Below are 8,566 nucleotides of genomic sequence, written 5' to 3' on the forward strand. Positions count from 1 at the left end.
CATCCTTTTTTTTAAGAATGAGTTATGTTTTCATTCAAAACACTTTCAAGGATACCCTTTATGGTTTTGCTAAACTTGTCTCTTACCAGGCAAGTGCAATAGTAACAATAGCATAATTTCATTTAAATGGGAGTGTCTCATTGTGCCTTTACCACAAGAAAGTCCATTAATGACTTGTGGGCTTGCTGAATTTCCAACTGTAAAGAATATGGAACAGGAGGTTGGTATTGATGCACACACTGTTGCTGGGTGAGAAGGGCAAGTTGGGAGTTGGGTTATATTGTGTATGAGGTGTGACCTACCACTCAAACTCAGATATGATCTAACCCTAGTTCCCAGCTCCTCTGGTCTAAGGAGACTCTGGCTCATTTCAGCCCTTTGACAAGCCCCTTCCTTCATGCCATCACAGACTCCTCCTTCCTGCCCTAGAGTCAGCTATATCCCAAAATTCATCCCAGCTTTTTCTTCCTTCTCAGGTGTCCTCTCCCCACAAGGTCCGCCTTCCTCAGATCCTTCTCCTTGGAGCCTTTTCCCCTAGCCCATGAATACACTCAACTAGACATCTTTAACTGGGTTTTCACATATTGACAATACCAATTACTAGATTTACTTTTTTCTTTTTCAAAAGAAGACATATACTAGATAATGGGTACAACCATGCTAGGTTGGAAAAGAAGGCTACAGGAGGAGTGCTGTAATTGGTGGCCTTCCCATCTGGACCCCTTAATCCATTATGAGATCTGGATTTTTCATCACCAACTTCTCCCTTGCTTCTTTCTGGATGCTGTGTTAGAGATAAAACCTTCAGAGTTCCTTGATTTTTGCACAAGAATTGCACATACTTTAATGATAGCATCTCATCCGTAAACATTGCAGTGTGATGTTATGATATGCTAATGACCTGCCTGCACAAATTGCTGGGGTGACCATTCAAGGAAAGTGAAGTACACTGAGCTCAGCAGCTCCTACCAATATAAGGAAAGGAACCTGCTGTACCAGTCATCTACTTCAAGAGTAAAATAAGAGCCTCAGACCTGCTTACAGTAAATGAGTAAATGGAACACTTTAAAATTCAGATGCTTCCTGTGTACTTGTAAAAATGAAATGAACCTTTAATAATTCTCAGTCAAAATACTTATTAATGTCTTTTCCTTCAAATTCTTCATAAAAGTTTCATATGTATTTCAATAGCAGGATTTAATTTTCTGGCTAACAGAATTCATCTTAATAATTCTGTACATGAGGAAGTGTTCTTGAGTGAGTCCTCTTGATTGCTCTGAATACTTCAGTACCACCCAGGCAGTTTTTTTCCAGATGAAGCATATATCATTTCTTCTTAGGAAGTAGACTAAATTCTGTCTCCACAATGCAGGTCTTACTACTACAAACTGTGGCCTCAGAAGCACATGAAGTTGCTGAGTGTTCCTTGCAAATCCGTTCCTATGAGTTTGATGAAAAGAACAAAGAAGGATCCCATGAAGGAGAAACACCTCCTCCCTTGCCAAAGGCATAGTCATACAAAATAACTTTAAGGAGAGAGAATAGCTACTAGGTGCTAAATGACTTCAGCACTGATGCTCCTTGGTACAAAGCATTCATGTTGTCAGGAGACACACAACAGAAAACCAGGCAAAGGCACATATCATCGACTGCCTGAGGTTTGCCAGCTGCTGATAAAGCTGCAGAGATGACTACAAGGCCCTTTGCTTACAGGGCAGTAGGTGAAAGTTAAGTTACCTGGCCATCAAAGACAAACTCACTAGATCTCTGATTGCTTCAATCTTTGTTTGAATTGTATTGTGTTAATTACTTCTACGATAAGCACTTCATTTTTCTGAAGAAATATGCCAAGTGTTCTGAGTGCATTGCAAAGAGCTCATAGCTCCAAAGATGATCACAGTAATTTTGATGAGAAGGGGCAAATTTTCCTCCTAAATGCATGAGAATTGAAGCACCTGAACTCTACAGTTTGCCTAGACAGAAAGAAAGGTTCAGTTTTGTGGTTTGCAAACCTGCATGGCACAGGCCAGACAGTGCTGGAACAGTAAAATCTGTGTGGTCTGTGGGAAAGGGAGCACATTGGTGGGTTCCACCATCATAACAAAATATTTGCTGGAGTTGTTATGCCAATTTATGTCAGCTTACTTGGATAGTCAAGTTAAAAAATTTTGTTTTGTCAAACGTTCCAGTTCCTGTCTATGCAAGTAGAGTTCAGTGTTACTTGGATTTGTAGGTTTGCTACAAATTGGACTCATCTGTATTTCTGTGCCAAATTATCTCATAACACTCAGCTACTTCCTTGTGTGGAATGACTCATTTCATGAATTTAATAGTTTATAACTACATGTATCTTTTGACTACAAGCCAGTCAACAGAATAATCCAAATCTACCCAAAACAATTGAAGGCTAAGAGGTCTAATAATTAGAGATGATCTATGGGTTTCTACATAACAAAGAATAAGGACACAAATCCACTTTACACCTCACAGTCTATCCATCTGAACTTTTGACAGGGACAGATGCTTTTCTTGCTGTACAGAGCTCTTAGAAATGACTTTAAAATATAGTGTATACAGCTGCTAGGGCCTGGGTGGAATAATGGCTCAAAAGACAGCAGCTTTTTGGAATACAAAAGGAAACATGTCTTTCTCTGAGCACTGCCTTTCTCTTAGATTGCACATGTTAAGAAATCTCTGTTTTATGTGAATTATAGATAGTTATAAATCAAATCAGGAGTTTTCCATGGGGGAAAAATAAAGGAGTGGTTTTCATATCATATACCTTCTCTGCTTCTGCCTGACTCTAAATTAAATTAAATATCTTCATATTCACCTTTACTTAGGACAATATTCTCATTTGAAATCATGCCAGCAATATAAATACAAGCATGCAAACTGGGTATACAATTTTTCTTTACCTTTCGACTCATTCCTTTTGCTAATAAAATAGTTATTACTACTGTGCCACATGGAGTGTCAGGTGCATTTTCCTGTCATTAATTTCTTGTCTTTTTGCATATCAAGATATGGTTGAGCAGAACTCAAAAGCTGTTTCAGATTCTGAAATAATATTTTGCGCCCTTATGGATCTTTTCATCTGAAGATAAAGTAATTAAAAAATGTGAATGCTTGCAAACTCCAAAGCTTCTTCTAACTGACATCAGTATCAATGTGCTTATATGGGAAACAGAAAATCCAAGACTGTTGAATAACTTTCTAAGGTACAAGAAAATCTGTAACACAGCTAGGAATAAATATTGGTGATAATTCTTGACTCACCTTGTTTGGGGGGTACCTACAACCTGCCTTTCATTCTCCTTTTTTTTTTTCCTTCTGTTACTATGTATGAGTTATTTCTAGCACAGAATTTATTTGTATTTTCTGACTCTCTTATTGTACATAATTTGATTACTTTCAGCTGAATGGATGTGGGCAATTCTTCTGTACTATAGGAGGAAACAACACCTAAACAAATAGTAGAAAAAAGATCTTGGCAAAAGTGAGAGATAAATAACTTCTGTAATAGCAATAAGTTGTATAACTTTTCATTTTTAATAGCAAAACAAAGTTAAGACTGCTATATCGGAAGAGTGGAGATACCTCATCTAAGCAGTTAAAGCTTTCTGTGACACAAATACATGCATGTGTGTGTGACAAAATCTGACTGAATAGTACCTTCCCTCATGCTCTTGCCTAGTTCTGGTCATTCCACCTTCTTGGTGCCTGGTGAATATTTTGACCCTTTGATTGTTTGTTTAACTTTGTTCCTTATGGATGTGTCTATATATCCATTAGGTGTGCCATGAGCATTCCCAAGTACTCAAGCCAACTGCCACAGAATGCCTTACATCTGGGCCAGTAAATTAAGCCATCCCTCCAAAAAGGAGCAGCTGTGTACTGATTCCCTATTGGAAAGGTCTGTGGTGTATATGAACTCCTCAGCTATTCCCAGGAGCAGCTTTGGAGGCATAAAATGTGCCAAAGGGTGTCTGGGACAGTTCTAGCAGTTAAACAAATGTTTTAGATGTTCCTGGGAATGCTTGAATTTCCTGGTGTAGACATAACCCATCAAGGAGTGAGGTGAAATGCAAACTGGGCAACCTGAAGGATAGTTCAGTTTTCCTCAAAATGCACCTCATTGTTTGTTTTTGAACAAGTCATCAAGAAGCATGCAAAGCAGTGTGATGTAGCTTTGGTAGATCTGAGGGGAAAATACGCATGAAGTATGAGAGCATATGTGCAGCATTGAAAAAACTATAGAACATTCACAGCCTGTTGGTCTTCACAGATTGGGTTTCCCTAAAAATGCCATAACGACTCTTGCTCCTATTGAATTCCCACCAAACTTAAAATATTCACTCATGAGATTTAATGCACAATATGGCAGCAAGACCTTTTAGGAAGATAAAATATCCAAAGCCATTTGGCAGACATCACTAATCTGAAATGTCACCATCATGCCATGACTACAAAGAAAGATGAGTTGGGCCATCTGGTAGTTCATTCTGCACTTCAGTTATGATTCTACAAATAATGCAGGTTTTCAAAAGTATGCAGTGCTACACAGCAGGCTATTTTGAATGCAAAGCAATCTATTTCAGGTAGATGTGAGCTCTGAAATAGGACTGAGAAGAATGAGACTTGTCAGTGAGGCTGTGATCTTCATCTGGCTGTTTGCCACATTGAATCATGAGATGTGCTGCTGTGAACTCAGAATCAGTCTTATGTGCACAAATTCTATTTTAAATGATCATCAACTAGGAGAGCACTTGGGAAGCTTGTCCTTAAGCAGATTCTAGATGGCCTCAGAAAGTCAGATTAGTCCCTATACACATACAAAGTTATTTAATTGTGTGCTTTTTCTCCCCCCTCAAAGAAGAACTACTTCCTCATGCTTTACATAGTATGAGTGCTGATCCCTTAGGCACCTATTTTATTATTTCCTTTGTGTCCCTGCTTTCTAGTATCTGTAGTTCAAGCCCATTTATGAAGATAAAGAAATTGTTTTCCATATGGAAATCTTCAAAGTTTCTAGTGACTTCTCATGGAAATTTTTAATTTCCCTTGAAAGCAATGGAAAGTTGATGAAGAATCTTGATGAAAGTGTCCAGCAGCAAAGGGAAATTAACTCTGCTTCACAGGGAAGTCCAGTGCATGATTGGCCTCCAGTTTGGGCCACCTGCATCCTGAAACACAAGAAACTTGGATGCCCTTGTGGAGTCCTTGACCAGGTCTTCCTAGTTTAGCAGCTGAGGTAGCAGACAAGTCATCAGGAAAACAGCAAGTCATGGACCTGTTAGATCTTGAACAAAAATGTACTTTGAATGATTAACACCTTTTTTTTTTTTTTTTGAGAGTCATCATTTGCTGGAAGTTGTCCGGCCACCTCTAACTGCAAAATACTGCACGAGCAAATTCAAGTGCTTGATATATACAGCTTTGAGGCTCGTCCATTTTGTGAAAGAAAAGACAGATTTGAACAATGTTGCTCACCATCTTGCATCTTTTGCTGTGGATAATGAATATTCATCATGTTGTGTTTCCAGGAACTTTGCTAAAAATAGCACCGTATCCTTGCTTGAAAAAGTGATGAGCATAACTGTGAAGAGTGAGTTTGACGCTTTTCCTTTCTCTTCTTCTGTCTGGTTTGTTAACTCTTTCTGTCCTAACACTTCTGCTCACCATCAAACTGCCACCTCCTCAGCAGACAAACCAAAGAACCATGAGGGCACAGACATGTGGAAAAGTAAGGCTGGAGGGAGATGAATTTCAGGTCTTGTTCCGTCTGCTCTCAGCTTAGTGGTGGGACAAGATACATCTGAGGTACCTTTAGCTATTTTCATCTAACCTGTTCATCAGACCTTCAGAAACATTGCTGCTCTGCCAGTGCTTAACGCTATTTGTATTTCTCATCATGCATAATTGCCTGAAAATAATTGGTGAACAAATAACTATATCTGTATCATTGCCTTTTAACACTATTTATCCTTATCTCAGTGAGTCCAGGGTTTACAAAATCCTCAGCCCTCTTGTTTCATTGCACTGGATTCTCTCCAGTTTGTCACCTCTTTTGGTAAATCACTGTGTGTGGCTCAGTCTCCCTGGTCAGTGCTGCCCAACAGCAGCTTCCCTCCAGCAAGTTACCTTATCCGAAATGGTTCCGTTGTCTCTTCTGCAGTGAGGGCTCCAGTGGCCCGGTACTAAACTGGCTTCAGTTTGTCACTTAAATAGAATTCCCCCATCCCAGATCCTCCCTCCTATACTACTCTGCCCAGGTTACATTCTGCAGTTTATATTTGCTATTACGAGGGCATTGCTATCATTCTATTTAATTTTATCCTGTTGGAACTTTCTACCAATTTATCAGCAATTTCCAGTTCTTCTGATTTCTGTTTATTTACTTAGATTTTTATTTTCCAGAGGGATTCTACCAACAGTCCCCAGAGTCTCTCTAAGCCTACTTTGGGAGCTCATTACCCTTATTATATAATTAGCTCTTTTTTTGAGTTAAGAACTGTGCACTCTACTATTTTTTTCTCCGTTGCACTCCAGTTCCATCTTCAGATTCCCATTCAGCTGCTTTTTATTTTTCATGATCAAATATAAAATCAGATAATTGTAATGTTGTCATTTCCTTTGACTTCTGAAACAGAGAGAAGCTCTCAGCATCGTCCACTTCATTGGAGGTGGCCAAAGGGCTTTCTAAGATATGAATGGCCCAAGTTCAAGATTTCCTCTTGTATTTAGCAAAGAAGTGGTTCTGGTTAAGAGTCATTAGACTGCAGTGTCAGTCTCCCAGGCATAATGGATGTCCCACCTAAAGAACCTTAGAGAACAAATCAGTCATTCTAATATGCTCTGGGATACAATCCTGTTGCAACTGGGTTTTTGGAGATGAAAGTTTCAGGTCTGTGTGGCTTTCTGGATCTGTTTGAGTTTCACTGAGACAAACACTTCTCATTAAGGATTTCAGTTCCAAAACAATAGTATTGGCCTCTGTGGGAAGGAGGAGCAGGGCAGGGAACCTGAGTCAAAACATTCCTAACCAGAATAATTTAAACAGTATAAATCTACCTTCCAGCTATGTGCGTCAAAGGTTGGCTTCCACACAAAGAAGAGGAAGAGAAATTGTTGTTATAATTTCAGATGCAATGTTGGAGAGCTCATAAAACAGTTCCAATTATGTAATAATTGAGTTTTAAAACTTGAGGTGTCTGATTCTCTTTAAGAATGGTGAGCAGACAGGGCGGATAGGCAGGTGGGAAAAAGAAGGTGCACTCTGAGTTATGCTGCTCCTAAATTCACTCATTTAAATTAATGTGCTTCTCCAACACACTGGGATTAATTTTACACTGAGAAAGAAAATAAGGGTGTGCTCTGCTAGCTTTGGGTACCATTTATTCTGAACCAGAGGTACATTCTTATGATTAATGCAGAGAAGAGATCTGGTAAACAAAGGCTGCATAAAATAAAGTGTTATTTAGGGCTTAGTGAGGCATCTGGCTCTAATTTTAGATAAACTCCTTCTATTGATGTCTCCATCTCCTCAAACAGTTGTTTTCTCTGCTTCTTTAGGCTTTTGTCTTCAATTGCCATTTTTTGTGGGGCAACAGCTACATTGACACCAGGATACTCCGTGCTTGAACCTTAACATGTGCCTAGAGCATGGCAATATGAAGATTTAGAAGGATGCACATGGCTTCAGAAGACTGCTGCTGAAAATCACAGAATTAGAATTTTATGAGGTATTATGAAAAGAAGTGCCTTTAATGAAAAATATATGCAGGGCAAACCTCTTGAGTTACGTTTTACCTGGTTCTAAATTACAAGATCCCATGTAGCAAACATTTCAGATCTCAGTATGTGGCTGATCTGCATGGACTGACATAAAAATACAGAATGTTAGAAGATTCTTACTCTATTGATATAATCATGATTGAAACCAATTTTTTTTGTTAACTGCTCAAACAAACTGCTCTGTTTGTCGTCTGCTCAGTGAAAATAAATTTCACTAGACAAACTGCATAATTCAAAAATTTATTATTAATATATGTGTCACTTTTATTCAGTTCACTCCTATAGAATGTAAAGTTGATTTATAAGATTTAGTCTCTATTGAATATGAATAAATCAATTACCTTACACATCATTATCTCTGGATTGTGTTTTTATGAGTGATCATACATGCAAAAGTTTGTGTTTGAATACACAGCTCTGAGCTCAGAGAGAAGTGAGCCAGAGCAGCAAGGGAATTCATAATTCAGCCCTCTACAGCTACAGGAATTGCGACAATAATTTAGAAGGGCACCAATGCTGTTATACGTCAATGAAGTTTTGGAGGGGGAAGAAAACCAACAAAAAACCCTTCTCCCTTAAAGGTATTGCAAATGGAAACACCTTTTGTTTTCCTGCCTGGCTTTATGAATTTTCAAGACAATAAATTTTCTATAAAAGTGATTTATAGCTTTTATATTATAAAAAAAATTCAAGAAGAACTCAGGAAAATTTTTTGAAAGATCTAGTCAAGGAGTCATTGCATGAAGGAACAGTAACCACTTCTTAACTA

The 8,566-nt window shown here is 38.5% G+C and overlaps 1 long non-coding RNA gene across 1 annotated transcript; it reads right to left on the reverse strand.

Annotated features, from left to right (window-relative positions):
• Positions 1 to 906: 906 nt before the first annotated feature.
• On the reverse strand, positions 907 to 3,811 carry LOC138110874 (uncharacterized). The gene is made up of 3 exons (XR_011151131.1): positions 3,601 to 3,811; positions 3,280 to 3,465; positions 907 to 1,440 (listed from the first exon to the last, which is right to left on the reverse strand). It is a non-coding gene; the product is annotated as an uncharacterized lncRNA (long non-coding RNA).
• Positions 3,812 to 8,566: the final 4,755 nt, after the last annotated feature.

Source organism: Aphelocoma coerulescens, chromosome 5 (assembly GCF_041296385.1).
Source record: "Aphelocoma coerulescens isolate FSJ_1873_10779 chromosome 5, UR_Acoe_1.0, whole genome shotgun sequence".
Lineage (NCBI taxonomy): Eukaryota > Metazoa > Chordata > Aves > Passeriformes > Corvidae > Aphelocoma > Aphelocoma coerulescens.